General features: G+C 40.2%; 1 pseudogene; it reads left to right on the forward strand.

The window, feature by feature from the left end:
• The first annotated feature begins 15,240 nt into the window (after positions 1 to 15,240).
• LOC103750968 lies at positions 15,241 to 15,618 on the forward strand (annotated as a pseudogene).
• The last annotated feature ends 1,573 nt before the right edge of the window (positions 15,619 to 17,191 follow it).

Here is a 17,191-nt window from a genome sequence, read left to right on the forward strand (position 1 = left end):
TAAGAGAGATTAAGGATGAATCTGACATGTCAGAAACTGCTTAAGGTGAGAAGTCAAAAGGATGATTTTTTTAATTAAACTTGTTCTTTGATATAGAAGATTGAGATAGCTCATGTCTATCAGACCCAAGCTATAAGAAATGATGAAAAGTTCTTCAAGCTAGAAGGAAATGGTGGTGAATGAAAACCTAGAGCTATGGGAGGGAGGGGTGAGTACCAGAGGAGAGTAACACGAGGATAAATGTAATACCTCGTAAAAAACTTGAGCCGGGCACGGTGGCCTACAACTTTAATCCCAGCATTCTGGAAGAAGAGGCAGGAGGATCTTTGTGAATTCGAGGCCAGCCTGGTCTCCATAGCGAGTTCCAGGACAGCTGGGGCTACAGGGAGACCCTGTCTGAAAAAGAAAAAAGATACACCAATTGGCCAAAACAAGTTTTACATTTACATTCGTAGAATTAGACTCGTTTCTCTGGTCCAACTAACTGCAGACTTCTTTACACATGAAGGGTTTTCCTCCTCACAGCACCAATCACGGGGCTGGCCCCTGAGAGCTACTCTGAGAAAAGTCTTGTGAATTTGAAATTGACCAAATGATGGGATAGAACTAATGATAGCTATGCACTGACTATTAACAGGTGAGATGAGGCAGACCAGTTCAGAACTGTTCATGAAGCATAAGCCACAGAAGGCTCTTATCTGTAGGGAACAGCAGGGCAACTCTGCAGCCCCTGAGGGGAGGAAGTGCAGAAAGCTGACTTCACTTACTTCATGATTCTGCCTAGAGCTGTCCTACATGAAGCAGTCAGAAGTTATTTCATGACCACAAAAGTGCTGAGTTTTCAGTGGTGGCAGATCCCTGTTCTGTGACTCCCCAACGTTCCAAACCAGATGTCTTGGAATGGCAATCTACTTTCTCTCACCTCAGGGTGGCCAGAGGGGAAGTGGATTAAGACGTAGGTGGGCAATAGAGTGAGGGTTTTAAAAAATCATATTCCATGACGGATTACCTGGGATTATGTATGAGGTGTGATTCTGAAGTAATGAGAACCATTTTCATGTATGACTTGTCTTATGTCTTAATCACACCTCATATGTGGAATATGTGTCATTTTAGACTAGGTTTTGAAAATTGCCACAAGTAAGGGCACTTGGCAGGAAATGTTCAAATTGGTACTGAGTGTGCTTTTGGAAGGTAACTTGACTCTTTTTCCTTCAGACCATATTCATAATTAGGAGACTATGAAGAGTCTTTTATAATGAAAATAATTTTAGCCATATTCACCTAAGAAAGGAAAAGCAAAATATTGATATGGTTGTGGTCATCTCAACCCTCCCCCGGGCTTTTTGACAGCTCTTGTAAATACTGGGCAATAAAACTGGATAAATGAGCCTTTAACTAAATATATAACAGACACACCTGAAGTTAAGGAGGAGGGTATTTTAAGTTGTGAAAACGAAAAAAGCCAGGATTTCTGTGTAGATCATCACCATGCCCTGCATCACTTACCATGACTATCCGAAGGTCATCTAAGTGACTCTAGGTAGGGACTGAACAGACATGAAGACACTAAGTAGAGGCCTTTATGAATGTTTTTAGAACGAGTTCTCATTCTTTCTAAAGAATCCTCACTGCAAGAGGATAATCACCTTTTAAGTGCCCAAGATCTGAAGGTAAAGATGAGAAGTAAAAGATGAGAAGATGGCCCAGTCAGTAAAACGCCCCCCAACGAGCATGAAGACCTCATCCCCAGCATCCTTGTAAAAAGCCTGGCCCAGTTATGTACATCTGTAACCCCAGCACTGGGAAGCAGAGACAGGAAACCCCTGGAACTTGCTGGCCAGCTAGTCTTGCCCAAATTGGTAAGCTCCATGTTCAATCTCTCACCTCCACATGCACATACACACGTGTGCAGATTCATGTGTACACTCACACAAATACCTATATAAATACATATATACATATGTACATAACAACATACATACACACACATACACACACACACACACACACACAAGGTCAAATGAGAAAGAAATAAGAAGAGAACCAATTATGAGGTTTTCATAATTGGTTCTGTGGAGTCTGGCAATTAAATTTTTGAATATCAATAGGGGTCTTGAGACATGGATAGGACCACCCTCAAACATGCCAGGAGAAGGTACAGTCGTACTCAGAAGACTAGGAAAAGGAGAAAGAGCCAATTTGTCAGGAGTGTGTGACTTTCAAAATGGCTTAAAGCAATAATATCCAACTTTTTTATTCATACAAATTGCCTGGGATACTTGTTAAAAGTGAGAATTCCTCATTAAAGAAATGAGAGTTGTATTTGACTTAGATGTGGGTGGTCAGACCATATTTTCAAAGTATGAGAGAAAGGAGAAATTATTACACAGTTGTGATTTATCATCAACTCACATATGCTCTAAAATCATGATAAGACACATTTTTTAAAACTCAGCAAAATGTTTGTTTGAGAAATAAATCCATTGAAAAAATATTTCCCCTAGAGTTTAATTATTTGAGGAGTCTATTTCCTTTGGGGGGTATATAAAAGAATGCAGTGAGAATTTAATTTTCTCTAGACTGTGATTAATGACTTGAAAATCATGAAGAAATGGGAGAGATGCAATATAAAACTTAAGGTTAGATTTTTCAAAGCTAGGGGTAAGAAGATAAGTAAGAAGATGGATAGAACAGTGCTGCCAGAGGGTGATGCCTTGATGTGGGAGCTACTTATTTGCATCGGTGTGATTTGCATATGCAAATACAACCTCCCTGCTGAGAAGTCATTTTGCAAATCTTGCTGAGAACTGCAAAGGCAAGTTCATAAGGAACTTCCCCCACACCCTCAAAGGGGCCTCGGGCAGAGCAGGTCCCATCTGCCTTCAGGGGTGGGGGGCGGGGCTACAACTAACTTGCAGGCTACTTTTTTGATATATGTTTGATCTGTGTTGGTGTCAGACAAGATTAGCAAGGGGGCTTAGTTCTACTCCAAAAGAAACTTTCTTGTGCTATGTTTGTAGTCATTCCAAGAAGGATTTGAAAAATAATTAATGACAAATTCCCAGTTGGGTTTTCATATGTTTTATTACAAAGACAAGTGTAACAGAGAAACAAGATCCAAAACAAGATCCTATTGCTTATACTCATATAAGCTTGGCTTATTAAGTAAGGTACTAAATGAGTGGATAAAGAAAATAGCCTGGGGCTAGAAAGACAGCTCAGTGGTTTAGAACACTGGTTGTTCTTGCAGAAGACCAGGGTTTGAATCCCAGCACCCACATGGCAGCTAACAACTGTCTATAACTCCAGTCCCAGGGGATCTGACAGCCTCTTCTGACTTCCATGGGCATTGCATGACACAGGTGCACTTTAACCTACATGCAGGCAATACACACATACACATAAAATAAAAATAATAAATAAAATTAGAAAAGAAAAGAAAATAGCCTAAGACTGGGCATGGTGGCGCACACCTTTAATCCCAGCACTTGGGAGGCAGAGGCAGGTGGATTGCTGTGAGTTCAAGGACAGCCTGGTCTACATAGTGAGTTCCAGGTCAGCTCAGGCTACAGAAAGACCTGTCTCAAAAAGACCAAAAAAATAAAATAAAAAGCCAACTTTTATTTATTTCAATTTCAGTGTGATCTTTTTACATATTAGTTGTATGTAGCTTATAAATATGTTCTTTAAACATAAATGCCTTATAAGTAAAATATAAATAAGCTTACAAATAATATTTCTCTAACACTGCTACATGCAAATATGCCATTTTTGTTTTGTTTTGTTTTTGTTTCTAATTTTCATTTTATGAGTGTATTTACTGCCTGCATGTATGTACCTATGCAGAGGTCAGAAGAGGGTGCCCCTGGAACTGGAGTTACAGATGATTGTTAACTGCCATGTGGGTGCTGGGAATTGAACGAGGGTCCTCTGCAAGAGCAGCTGGTGCTCTTAACCAATGAGCAAACTGTCCATCTCACATGCTATTTTTGTTACTGTAGTTAGGACAGCCTGTGTGGAAGCACGGTGAGAAAAGAGATGGAGGTTCAGGTAGCAGACTATTAGTCCTAGTAGTGAGCCGCGTCCTGGGGTCTGTGGTGGCTGAACAGATGTATCAAACTGGCTAGACCAAGGAGTGCTTGGATTAAATATTATTTCTGAGTGTGCTGTGGTGTGTATATGTATGTAGCAGTCTGTTTAAGCTACCAAAACAAAATAGCATTTACCAGAGTCCCTATAAACAACAGATGTCTCTCAGAATTGTGTTCAGCAGTTCAGGTCCACCCTTGGCCTTAAAAGAAGCTGTATGTTTTTAAGCATCTCTATAATGTGGCTTAGAAATGCTGCATTTTGATGCCTCATGTGAAGAAGAGGCTCTCTACTCTGAACTCACAGATCAGCAACTGAAGGAGTCCCAAGGAAAGGGAAATATAGGACGTCTCGGTCATGAATTACAAGATGTATGACATCAAGCTTAAGACTTTCTTTGACAGCTCGTACCAGAGTGCTAATTCCTGGATCAGCATCCGAAGAATCCTTAGGAAAAAGGGAATTATTGGAAGTTCCCAGCCATACACAAGGGTAAGTGATACGACAATAAACACAAGGCTTTTTTAATAGCTTGCACGAGCATGCTTTAATAATTCTTTATGCATGTTTTGCTTTTTTCACCCTCTTTACAGGCCCAAACTGCAAGGAACTGTGCTTCTGAGCAGGACATTCAGTCATTCTTTTATTGAAACAGTAACTCCAGCATGAAATGGGGAAATAGAACCCATTCCTACTTAGAGAATCTTGCCCTTTGATCCCTAGGCCTAGAATATCACATTCAATTTCTCTCACTGTTTGCAATGAGAAAGGCATGCTGTTTTCAGCACTTTGATATATAAAGCATGCATACTCACATTCATACACTGTCCTGTGTGAAAGGCAAGGAGGGGTCCTGAGGAATTAAAGTTATATGTCCAGGTCACAAGAGGAACACATGACTCAATGAACTCCTTTACATTACAAACAGTAACTTTTTGGTCCAAGGTTAGGTAAAAGCCTTTAGTCCAGATTAGGACAATATTGTAAAAGTCATTCCTAGAAAATTTCTCAGTTCTAAAAGCTGGGTAGTCCAAGATCAAAGTGTCAGCAGATTCAACATGTGGTAAAAGTTACTAAGAGAAAGCAACTTCTCATTGTGTCCTTATATAAAGGGAGGAAGGAAGGAATGAGCTTTTTGGGCCTCTTGTACAGGGCTCTGATCCCAATCATAAGGGCTGTGCCCTTATGACTTAGTCATGTCTCTAAAGTCCCCATCTCTCAATAGCACTGTCACCAGGAGCCAGACATGGGCTGTAAACACAGCTCCAATATTGTGGGCAGCCTGAGGATAAAAAATACCCCACATCTTTGTATCATGGCATATACATGTAATCCCATCACTCAGAGGTTGAGAAAGGAAGATCACCACGTCAAGGAAGGCTAGCGTGGTCTGCATAGTGTATGGAAGACTAGTCTGGGTTGTATGGTGAGTTCGAGGTCAGCCTGAAACTGTGAGACCATGCTTCAGAGAGGGCAGGGGTAGAAAAGGGAGAGAGGAGGGGAGGGAAAGGAACAGAAGGGAAGAGGAGGGAAGAAGAAGGAGGAAGAAAGGGAGGAGGGTGCTACAGGAACAAGTATAGAATAGGACTTTTATGACTAGAAGCCAGAATTTAGGGGTAGGTACATGAAATGGAATTTTTTTTAAATGTTAAGGTTTCTGGTCCTGGTGGCACATAACTATAATCCTAGTACTTGAGAAGTAGAGACAGAAGGATCGGGAGTTCAAAGCCAGCCTGGGCTACATAGTGAGGACCCTGTCTCACAAAATCAAAACAAGCAAAAAAAGCTTATATTTAACTTTATTATAACTCTGCCTTTTAATTATTAAGACAGGTACCAAGCCATAATAATATAACAATTCTGTGGCTATTATCAAGAAAAACTACATTAGAGGATCTATACTCTATTTCCATTACAAAACAATAATATCACCACCAGAGATATTTTCACATTACAGATGTTCCAGCTACTATAAAAACTATCACTAATACTGTAACTTTTTAAAGGTCACATGACACTCTAATCTTTTTTTTAATATTTTATTTATTATTTTAATTTTATGTGTATGCATGTATTGCCTGCATGTAAGTAAGTGCACTCGTGTCGTGCAATGCCTGAGGAGGACAGAAGAAGCTGTCAGATCCCCTGGGACTGGAGTTACGGACAGTTGCTAGCTGCCATGTGGGTGCTGGGATTCGAATCCAGGTCTTCTGCAAGAACAGTCAGTGTTCTTAACCGCTAAGTCATCTCTCCAGCCCCGACACTCTAATCTTTATAACTACAGATATGTGTTGTTGCTGAGCAGCTGTTGACTAGCTCTTCCTTCACCAAGTCAAGCACCCTTACTGTGGTGTTACAATTATGCTGCTTTACCATGTTACCTGTCTGTAATTATTGGTCATGTGAGGAATTGATTCATTTTCATCATTTCTTAAAAATTTTCAAAGCCAAATAGATTAAAGAATCCTTAGCTCTCTGTATGGCAGTCAGGGTCTCCTGAACCCAGCACACAGGTCTTAATGTTGCTGTAGTGGATGCTTTTGGACATTCACATCCTTCCTGGGTCCAAGAGTGAATGTGGACCATCTTGGCAATTGTCAGTGCTGTGGCAACACCTTACTCCATGATGATGAAATATATCATCCCCCTATCTCTTTCAAAGAGAATTTGCAAACATCTGGAACTATTTCAGGAAACTTTACATGTTATTTTATCTTGATAGCATCAAAATTGAACCATGAACCATGATTTCTTTCACTTTTCATATTAAGATGATGGTTTACACAGAGAGGAATTCACTTATAGTCTTTAGTTGAAGAACTGAATCAGGGCCTTGTGCTGCAATTGGATTTTTTTTCTTTTTTGGGGGGGGATCTTTTTGAGACAGGGTCTCCCTATAGCCTCAGCTGGCCTGGAACTCACTATGTATACCAGGCTGGCCTCAAACTCACAGAGATCCACCTACCTCTGCCTCTGGAGTGCTGGGATTAAAGGCGTGTGCCACCACACCCAGCTAGCAATTGGATTTTTAAATTTTTATTATTTATTTTTACATGCTTGAGTGGTCTGCCTACATGTATGTAAGTGCACCACAGGAGTTCATTGCCCATGCACATCAGAAAAGGCATCAGATGCTCTAGAACTGGAGTTACAGCTGGTTGTTAGCAGCCATGTGGGTGCTGGGAACTGATCTCAGGTCCTCTGCAAGAGCAGCCAGTGCTCATAACCACTGAGACATTTCTACAGCCTTGTACTACAATTGTATTTTAACTAAAAAAATCTTGGAGAATTCAGCATTCCTTGAAGAAGGCTATCCCTGCACTGTAAAATAGATTTGAAAGTTTAATGCATTTGCAAGAATTTATATTTGCAAATAAAATTTTTAAACCTATAACAACAAAAAATTGAAAATCAGGGTTTTGTTTTTGGTTTGTTTTTTGTTTGTTTGTTTGTTTGGATTGGGGGGGGAGGTTTTTTTGTTTGTTTTTGGGTTTTTTTTTTTTTTTTTTTTTGAGCTAAGGTCTAACTATACAGCCCTTGATGGCCAGGAACTTGCTATGTAGACCAGGATGGCCTCAAACTCACAGAGATCTGCCTGCCTCTGCCTCCTGAGTCCTGGGATTAAAGGCACATGCCTCTATGTCCAGTGAAATCAGTTTTCTATACATGATATAGCTATAGTATTTTTCAAAGCTCTCTCCACAGCTTAAGATTCTTGTGCAGTTGAAACCAACAGTAGCCTTCCCACTTAAAAATTTTTATTTTCAATTTGTCTTTATTTTTAATGCACTTTATTATATAATTCATTTTCAAGACTTGCACAGTATTATATTTGAAATGCCCAAACTGACGCCATTTTGTTCTAGCTGACTCCATTCTGTGCTTGACCCAGCTTCTCCACCCCACCACCCCCACCCCTGACAGCCAACCGGGCAGAATGGTCTCATGAAGGCTGTACCTGCCTTTCATGCAGGTTCAGGAAGTCCATTGTTTTTAAAATACTGGGAAACTTACATCTAGCTAGGCAGAACATTCTCATCCAGATACACTTGCAGCTCCAGGAAGCACATTGTTTCTACAATTCTGAGGAACTTGTTTTTCCTAATTCAACCTTAGAAACCTTTTGTTAACTGAAACTTTTTGTTAACTGACCTGCCCCTGGTATGGTGTAACCATAGCTTTTGGCTATGCCCCTGGCATGATATAATTACCGTTTTAGGCTTTACAAACCCTGTTCTGCCTCTCCTCTGGGTAGAGAGGTTTTTCAGTCATTAGCCTGCTTTTGACTGCTGGCTAATAAAGAATCTTAATTTGAACATCACTGTGTTGGTTTCTCTATGACTTGCACTGAGTATAACAGTATTAGTTCCACATTTGTTTTTCAAATTATTTTGATAACTATGAGCAAAAATGATTTCTAATTCTGTGGATTTTATTTTATGTATTTAAGAATATTATTTTAAAATATATCTTAAGACAGGCATTGTGGCATATGCCTTTAATCCCAGCACTGCAGGCAGAGAGGCAGGCAGATCTCTGTGAGATCAAGGCCAGCCTAGTCTACATAGCAATTTCCAGTCCTGCTGGAGCTATAGGGAGACCCTATCCCAAACAAACGAACAAACATAAAAACAAATAAAAAGTATATTAATGTTAAACTTGGCCAGATTACCAACAGGGCCCATAGCACATAAAGAAGAGTTAAGAACACTATTTTTTTCAGGAGAGAGGGGCATTGGAGAGATGGCTCAGTGGATAAGAGTACCGGCTGCTCTTACAGAAGACCTGGATTTGGTTCCCAGTACCCACATGGTGGCTAACACCCTTCCTTAACTCCAGTTCCAGGGGATCTGACTCCCTCTTCCGGCTTTTGTGGGTTGCATGCATTGGTGCACTTAACATACATACAGGCAAAACACTCATACACATAAAACAAAAATAAATAAAATCTTTTTTTTCAAACTTTTTTTTTTTTTAGACAGGGTCTCCCTGTAGCCCCAGCTGTCCTGGAACTCACTATGTAGACCAGGTTGACCTCGAACTCACAAAGATCCGCCTGCCTCTGCTTCCCAAGTGCTGGGATTAAAGGCGTGTGCCACCACACCTGGCTTTTCAAACTTTTAAAAAATTTTTATTTACTATTTTTATTTTGTGTGTATGCATGTATTGCCTGCATGTAGGTAAGTGCACCCATGTCATGCAATACCCGCGGAAGTCAGAAGAGGCTGTCGGATCTCCTGGGACTGGAGTTATGGACAGTTGTTAGCTGCCATGTGGGTGCTGGGATTCAAACATGGGTCTTCTGCAAGAACAGTCAGTGTTCTTAACCACTGAGCCATCTCTCCAGGCTCCAAAATAAATAAAATCTTAAGAACACTTAGCTTGGACTACAAGGAGACCCTGTCTCAAAAAGACAAAAAAAAAAAAAAGAAAAGAAAAGAAAAAGAAAAAGAAAGAACACCAGTTTTAGATCTGTTTGTCAGAGTGGAAGCTTGCAAGAGGCATAATTGGGAAATGTCTACTCGTTACTCATGCACAGAATTAAAAGGTCTTGGGTATGAGATATTCATGGGCACATTATTTTGGTAAGTGGTTAGGAATATTAAGAACTACATAGACATTCAGATACAGCTCTATGGATTCTTAGAAGAAAGAGATCACTCTCTATTGGGACTAGCAGAGAATGTTACCCACTCCACAGGGTCTTGGACTCTTGTGATGGTTTGAATAAGAATGCCCCCCCTAGGCTCCAAGTATTTGGACATTTTATCCCCACTTGATGGTGCTGTTTTGGGAAGTCTTAGGAGGTGTGACCATGCTAGAGGAAGCATGTCACTGGGGCTGGCTTAGAGAGTTCTTAAGAGCCTTACTGGCTCTCCCGTCATGCTCTGCTTTCTGTACCTCCTTGAAGATGTGCGCCTCTGCTTTCTGCTCCTACTCCACCACCTCTGCTGCCATGCCTCCCCATGATGGACTCTTATCCCTTTGGAATTGTAAGCTAAATAAAGTCTTCCTTCTATAAGTTCCCTTGGTCAGGGTGTTTTATCACAGCAACAGAAGAGTGACTGAGACAGTTCTCCATCAGACAAATGGACTCTACAGCACAGGAGCACATCTGTTTCTTATGCTGGAATATAAAGAGTCTCTCTAGGAGACAGAAATCCCAGGTTGCCTCAATCAAAAGAAAAAACTGTACATCTTTTATAGCATTTAGGGTATAGGCAAGAAATCGTTTCCTCATTTTAACAATAATTATAAACAAGTATGTATATACATATATTATATAACACATATACATTATGTATATATTATATGTGCATCTATATCAGAAGTCAGTAGTGGATTTATTTTGACATAGATTCAATTATTTGTCATAATTAACATCAGCTTTCAACTTAACACAAACCTAGAGTTACCTAATAATAGGGAACCTCAACTGAAGAATTTCCAAGATCAGATTGGTCTGTAGCCATGTCTGTGAGGCATTTTCTTAATTGCTAATTGATGTAGGAGGACCCAACCCACTGTGGGTGGTGTCATCCCTAGGCAGGTTGGCCTGAGCTATAAAAGAAAGATAGCTGAGCAAGCCAGAGGGAGCAAGAGAGTAAGCAGTGTTCCTCCATGGTCTCTGCTTCAGTTCCTGCTTCTCTCAGTAATGTATTGTGTCTCAGGAAGTAAGCTGCTTTTGGTCAGAGTTTTATTACAACAACAGAGGAACAAAATAGAACAAAGAATCACAGAACCCTGAGAGAATTAGTGCCTCCAGACGAAAACTAAGAAGCTGTTGCCATCAATAAAATAATTTTCTTGGCTATCAGAATGATCTAAGCTACCTTAGTACAATTCCAACTTTGTATTAATACAACAGTCACTTTACAGTAAAAATTTTATCCTGAGTTTATCATGGTGACACATACTTGTTATCCCAGGACATAAGAGGCTGAAACAGGGAATTCTTAAATTTGAGGCCATCCTGGGCTAGTGAGACTCTCTAAAAAAATAATACTGATTTGGGTAAAATATCCTTACTTAAAACTTTGTTATTAAAGTATTATAAGATGATCTTTTTTACTCAGTTACTATGTAAGCCACTTTATAGTGGCTATATAAGAGTTCTTCACATAAGGAGATGGGAGAGTACAGTATTACCATGTCACATTACAGTCAATACCTGAATAAAACAGCCTGATTCAACTTCAGGGTTTTTTGTGTTTTGTTTTGGTCTTTTTGAGACAGGGTCTCCCTGTAGCCCCAGCTGGCCTGGAACTCACTATGTAGACCAGGCTGGCCTTGAACTCACAGAGATCCACCTGCCTCTGCCTCCCAAGTGCTGGGATTAAAGTCATGTGCCACCATGCCCAGCAACTTTAGTTTTTAAGAGTGGGTTTGAACTCTAGGGTTGCCTATTCTCTCAGAAGTCTCTCGGAACTATGCTGCTGAGCTAGGCCTTACCCATCATTTTATTCAAAACCATTTCTGCAGCTTCAGTTGTAGAACTACAATCTTGAATCCACCCTTGTCAGACAATCTTGCCCTTTCATCCCTAGTCTAGATCATCTCATACTCACAATGTCTAGCATTCTTCCCAATCTTCATTGTTTTCAATCAAGATGCATGTGCTGCCTATCAGCACTTTGATACGCTAATTCTCAAGCATACCCACATTCATTCACTATCTTTGGGTGGAATAGCAAATTGAAGTTTCCAGGAATCAAGGGCAAGTGCCCAAGTCACTAGAGCACATGGTTTAATGAGTTTGCCAAAGTTAAAGTCAGTAATCCAAATTCTAGTTTATAAAAGTCATTTCTAAAGGTTAGGTATCAGCTTGGTTGACCATTTGTCTATAACTTGCTTTCAGAGCTCAACTTCTTAAACTCTGAGTCATACCATATTGATAACAATAAAAGGTTTCTTAACATGTAATGACACCAAAAACAAAACAAACAAAACAAAACAAAACAAAAAAACATGTAATGACAAAAAAATTCATTCAAGAGCTAGGTGTATAGGCACATGACTTTAATAGGCACAAGAGCTAGGTGTATAGAAACATGCCTTTAATCCCAGAACTCAGGAGTCAGAGACAGGCAGACCTCTTAGAGATCAAGTCCAGCTTGGTCTACATAGTGAGTTCCAGGCCAGCTAGGGCTACAGGGAGAACCTGTCTCAAAAAAAAATTGTTCATAATCAAACATATCTATCCATGTTGTATCACTGAAAGCCTTGGTTCTGAATACAGCATGTGTACTTTGCACTGTGCTGGCCGCCTGGCCGCTCACCACTACCTGCCAACACTGCCTGAAACACCTCAGCTCAGATTTGAGACTACAGTATGCTATGAAATGCAATGGTTTGGTTTTGGTTTTTTTTCTGCTACACATACAAAGCTTCCTGCTCTTATAGAACACAATGGCTTGATTACAGAAAACAAAGACTTACAATTAATATTTCCTATAGTCATTCCTCAACACGTAAGTATTAATTTAGTAAATTCTGGCACTCTATTGTGGAGAATATTTGATTTTTAAAAACTGTAGTTTGAGTTGGTGATGTTTCATTTTTAAAAAATCATTAAATGAATTCTGTCTTGAAATTAAGACAGAATTTCCAACAATTTCTGAAATGTTCCTAAACACATGTCTGCCATTAGGTATTTATATGAAACGGCATCTTTGGCATTAACAGTTATAAAATCAAATTATCGATTATCTCTAAAAAAAAATGAAAATTCTTTCTCTCCTGCAATATCAGATATTCCAGCAAGATTTCATTCTTTCTGTAAAAATAAGTGAGCACATCCATCTTGTTAGTATGCAAACTTGCTGTCCTCCTTAACAAATGGTAAAATTACATTTATACCAGAATTATTTAAAATAAATTTCTTTCTGATTTGTTATCAATAAATATTTGGTTTGTATATCCATTTTATATAGAAATATACTCAGGGTCACATTGCTACTCAGATGAAAAGGGGTCACAAATAAAAAAGCTGAAGAGACCGTGCATTAGAAAGCTTGAATGACCGAGGCGGTTTGAGTTTGCTGGGCCTGACATTTTCCCTCTGAAAGCCCACCAGACTAAGACCTCAATCTTCCCACAGTCTAGGTTTCAGAGAAGAAGTAAGCCTCTCCAGCCTCTGCAGTTACTTCTCAGGAGCCAATGGAAAGGACTTTCGCAAAGGAACGTCTCAGCAATCTCAGGCTGTCATTCACGGAGATACAGACCTGAGTGAGGAAAACAGACCAGGAAGGAGAAATTCTGCCAGTGTGCGTGCCGTCATATATTTAGCATGTTTGATTCATTTAGTGATAAACCTGTAGAATGTGATATTATTCCTGTTTTGCAGTTGAGGTCATTTAGGATCAGGAGAATTAATTAATTCACTGAAGTTCTCAAAGCAAAGAAGTACCAAAGTTAAGTTTTGAATCAAGATCTCTCTTTTTCGCTGACATCCGGAAGGAAATACTATGTCCATCTTCTTATGAATCTAAGATCTAATCTTGGTAGTTGAGGGCGGCCTGGGAAAAGGAGTGTAGGTCTTTGGACTCCTGCAAGGCAGAGAACAGCAAGGCTAAGCAGTCCCTGCTACAAATGTTGTTGGACTGGAAGAACAGAAAGCCCAAGTTTGCCCCAAGCCCAGTGCTGCTCTCACCCAGAGACTTTCAACCAAGTCAGTTATGATTCATAGTCATCATAATACAAACACAAATTCATTGAAACATATGTAGAAAACATGGCTCGAAGGATTGTTTCATCAACCCCATGTCCATATTCCATCCCACTTTTTTAGGTCTGTGCTATGTAACCAAAGCTGTTTTCAATTAGCAGAATTAGCTTTCCTCCCTTCGGATTAACATGTAACACAAAAGCCTTAACTTGAAGATAGGACTGATTGCCCTCTTCGAGAAAAGAGTTTTCAACAGAAATCACAATTAGTTGGAAAATTTTCCCTTGAGATATAAACCAAAGGACAGAAAAAACAAGTCCTGCAATGAAAAATGTCACAAATTTAATATTCTATCTTGAAAGGCAGCACAAATTTAATAGTGGTAATTATACAATTTATATTTATCTATTGCATTTTTCTACAATGATACTCAAAAAACGTAAGATTATGATTTCCTTTTATTTCCGTTAATTTATGTTGTGTAGTGCTGGGGATCAAATCTGAGACCTCATGCATTCTAGGCAATCACCCTACCCTCAAGCCCCTATTTTAAATGATTAAGGATTTTTTCATTGATTAATAAAATTTTGGCATCAATAATTTTTCACATATCACACTATCATAAGACCCAAAAAAACTCTTCAGAAGTAAACACCAACACAATGCCTTCTCTCACTCAGCTCACAGGCAACAAAGAAATCTGAGTATGTTTTAAAAGAACCCAGTCACCCTCCATTTTCTGTCACACATCTGTGTAGACACAACCAAGATGTATAAAAATAACAACAAACTGCCGGGCATGGTGGTGTATGCCTTTAGTCTCAGCACTGAGAGGCAGAGGCAGGTGGATCGCTGTGAGTTCAAGGCCAGCCTGGTCTACATAATGAGTTCAGGTCAGCTGGGACTACAGGGAGACCCTGTCTCAAAAAGACAAAAAAAAAAAAAAAAAAAAAAAATCAAAATCATGAGTGATCTTGACTCAATCTCAACACTATCTCTATTAGGAACCAGTTGATACCAGTTTAGGCAGTAAATAAATAAGAAAATTTGTTGGAAGCTTGGGGTAGATTATTTTTTTAATGTTAAGTATTCTCATTTTTCCTTAATAGCTCTCTATTCTTTCTCCATATCCACCTCCAGTTTCCACATTTTTATGATGGGCAATAAAGATAACAAGAACAAAATAACACAGGAAAGAGTAAGCAGGACAGTAAGACATAAATCCATGCATCTTAAGAGTGTAGGGTTTTGTTTTGTTTCATTTGTCTTGCCAGTAGTTCCAAAGTAGGCATAAGGAAGTAGAAAGTAAGTGAAAACAGCATTTTCAAAAGTGTTCCCATGGATCCAAGATGGGAATTCATTTTACATTACCCTTTAGATCACTTCTGGGTCAGGGCGCAAGCCCAGGCCACACAGAGTGCCAAGCTAGGCTGGAGTGTACTGGTCTGTGCTTGGGACAGGGGCCCAAAAGCAAGGGCATCATGTCAGATGCAGACAGTTTTGGTGGTGGTGGTTTTGACCATGTGGAAAAGGATGAAGGGCTGGATGAGTTAGAAGACGCTGAGGAGAAGAGTGAGGAGAATTTTGAGATCCTTCCCTTTAGGGAGAGGCTACAGACCAACCAGAAGCAAATCACTACTCCATACATGACCGAGTATGAGCGAGCAAGCTACTGGGCACCTGGGCACTCCAGATTGTGATGCGTGCCCCATGATGATGGAGCTGGAGGGAGAGACAGATCCTTGGCTCATTACCATGAAGAAACTCAACGTCTGAAAAATCCCCATCATCATTCTCTGCTACCTGCCAGATGGGAGCTACCAAGAACAGGGATGGACAAGCTCATCATCACCAACTGAGTGGAGCTGTCCCGAGTGCACTTGGGTGCCGTTTCTATGCTCACTATGCATGTAAATAATAAACTTAGCTTTTTAAACTCCATCTTTAAAAAATAACCCTTTATATGCTTTATGATTCTCACAAACACTAGATCACATGAGAACCCAACTTCTATGAGCTCTTCCTCCCCCTCCCCCTCCCCCTCCCCCGTCTGCTTCTCCTTCTTGTTAACAATTAGAGAAGAAGACTTACAGAGCCCTCTGGGGCTCACAGTTGCTTTTGGTCACACTTAGGTTCTTATAGAAAGACCCATGACTCACCCAGCTGGAGTCATTTCCAGGCCCAGTCCATCATTCATGGGAAGGGAATATTATCCCTGTAACTTAGAACAAGTTATTTACTGCTTTATTACACCTATATTTTCTTTGTCTGTAAAATTAAGATAATAGTAATTACCAAGCAATAGCACAGATAAACATGATTTTTTTGGGGGGTCTTGAGACAAGGTCTCCCTGTAGCCCTAGCGGGCCTGGAACTCACTATGTAGACCAGGCTGGCCTCAAACTCACAGAGATCAGCCTGCCTCCGCCTTCTGAGTGCTGGGATTAAAGGCGTGTGCCACCACGCCCGGCAGTCTTTTTAAATAAGAAAAAAATAAATACATAAGTGACTTGGAATTGGTAAAATTCTCTTTAAGTTCATTGATAATAACAAATGCCATATTTGTTTCAATTCCGTATCTGTACTCAATCCTTTTGGTATCCAGCCAATATGCTGGTTTTGTGTTCAGATGACTGGGTCATGACTCAAAGGGTTTTTCGTTTTTTTTTCTTCCTCAGAACAGTGCATTACTCTTCTGGGGCAACCACCCCACTCCCTGGAGTCAATGATGAAAACTAAGGTCTCTCTTCCACAAAAGCAGTCACACATTCTTGAATGCCACATTTTGCAGGTGATTTCGGGAGCTCCAGGGATCCCCTGAATTTCCAATATGCCCAGAACAGAGCCTGTTCTCCAACTCACCTCCCCAGACACTCAGAATCTTAATGAGAGAACAAGTGGAAAAGGGACATCTGGAGTCTTCATGTTCAGTCACATCAAAGTGACTTTTACCCAAGGCATTCCAAGGTGATATACATAAAGGAGACACAAAACCACACCCAACAGGACTCAAGATAGTGCCAGGCTCCAAGCAAGGCTAAAAATGGGACCAGGAGCAAGTAGGTCAGAAGCCAAGCAGGTACAGAACAGGCTAGCATGCACTGTGAGGGAAGGGCTGTAGCAAGTGGCTTGGAACAAGCCATGAACACCCTGAGCACATGGAAGCTCTCATCGGAAAGGAGGAAGGAGTCAGAACCCAGGGAGAAACCACAATCAGACAGAGGAGACATCTATCGGGCCGATGGTGCCATTTACTCAATATGGCTCATGTGACAGTGGATACAATGAAACTGGTGGTTCCTGTTACTCCAAGTATGTGAAAGGACCACTTCATACCCCAGAAGGTATTAATGCACTGTCTCTTTCCCAAGAACAAAAACATAACAGCACTTGTATGCCACTATATTTATGACCCCATAGGACAGCTTTGAT

The sequence above is a fragment of the Nannospalax galili genome, unplaced genomic scaffold (assembly GCF_000622305.1).
Source record: "Nannospalax galili isolate Female #2095 unplaced genomic scaffold, S.galili_v1.0 scaffold305, whole genome shotgun sequence".
In the NCBI taxonomy this organism is placed as follows: Eukaryota; Metazoa; Chordata; class Mammalia; order Rodentia; family Spalacidae; genus Nannospalax; species Nannospalax galili.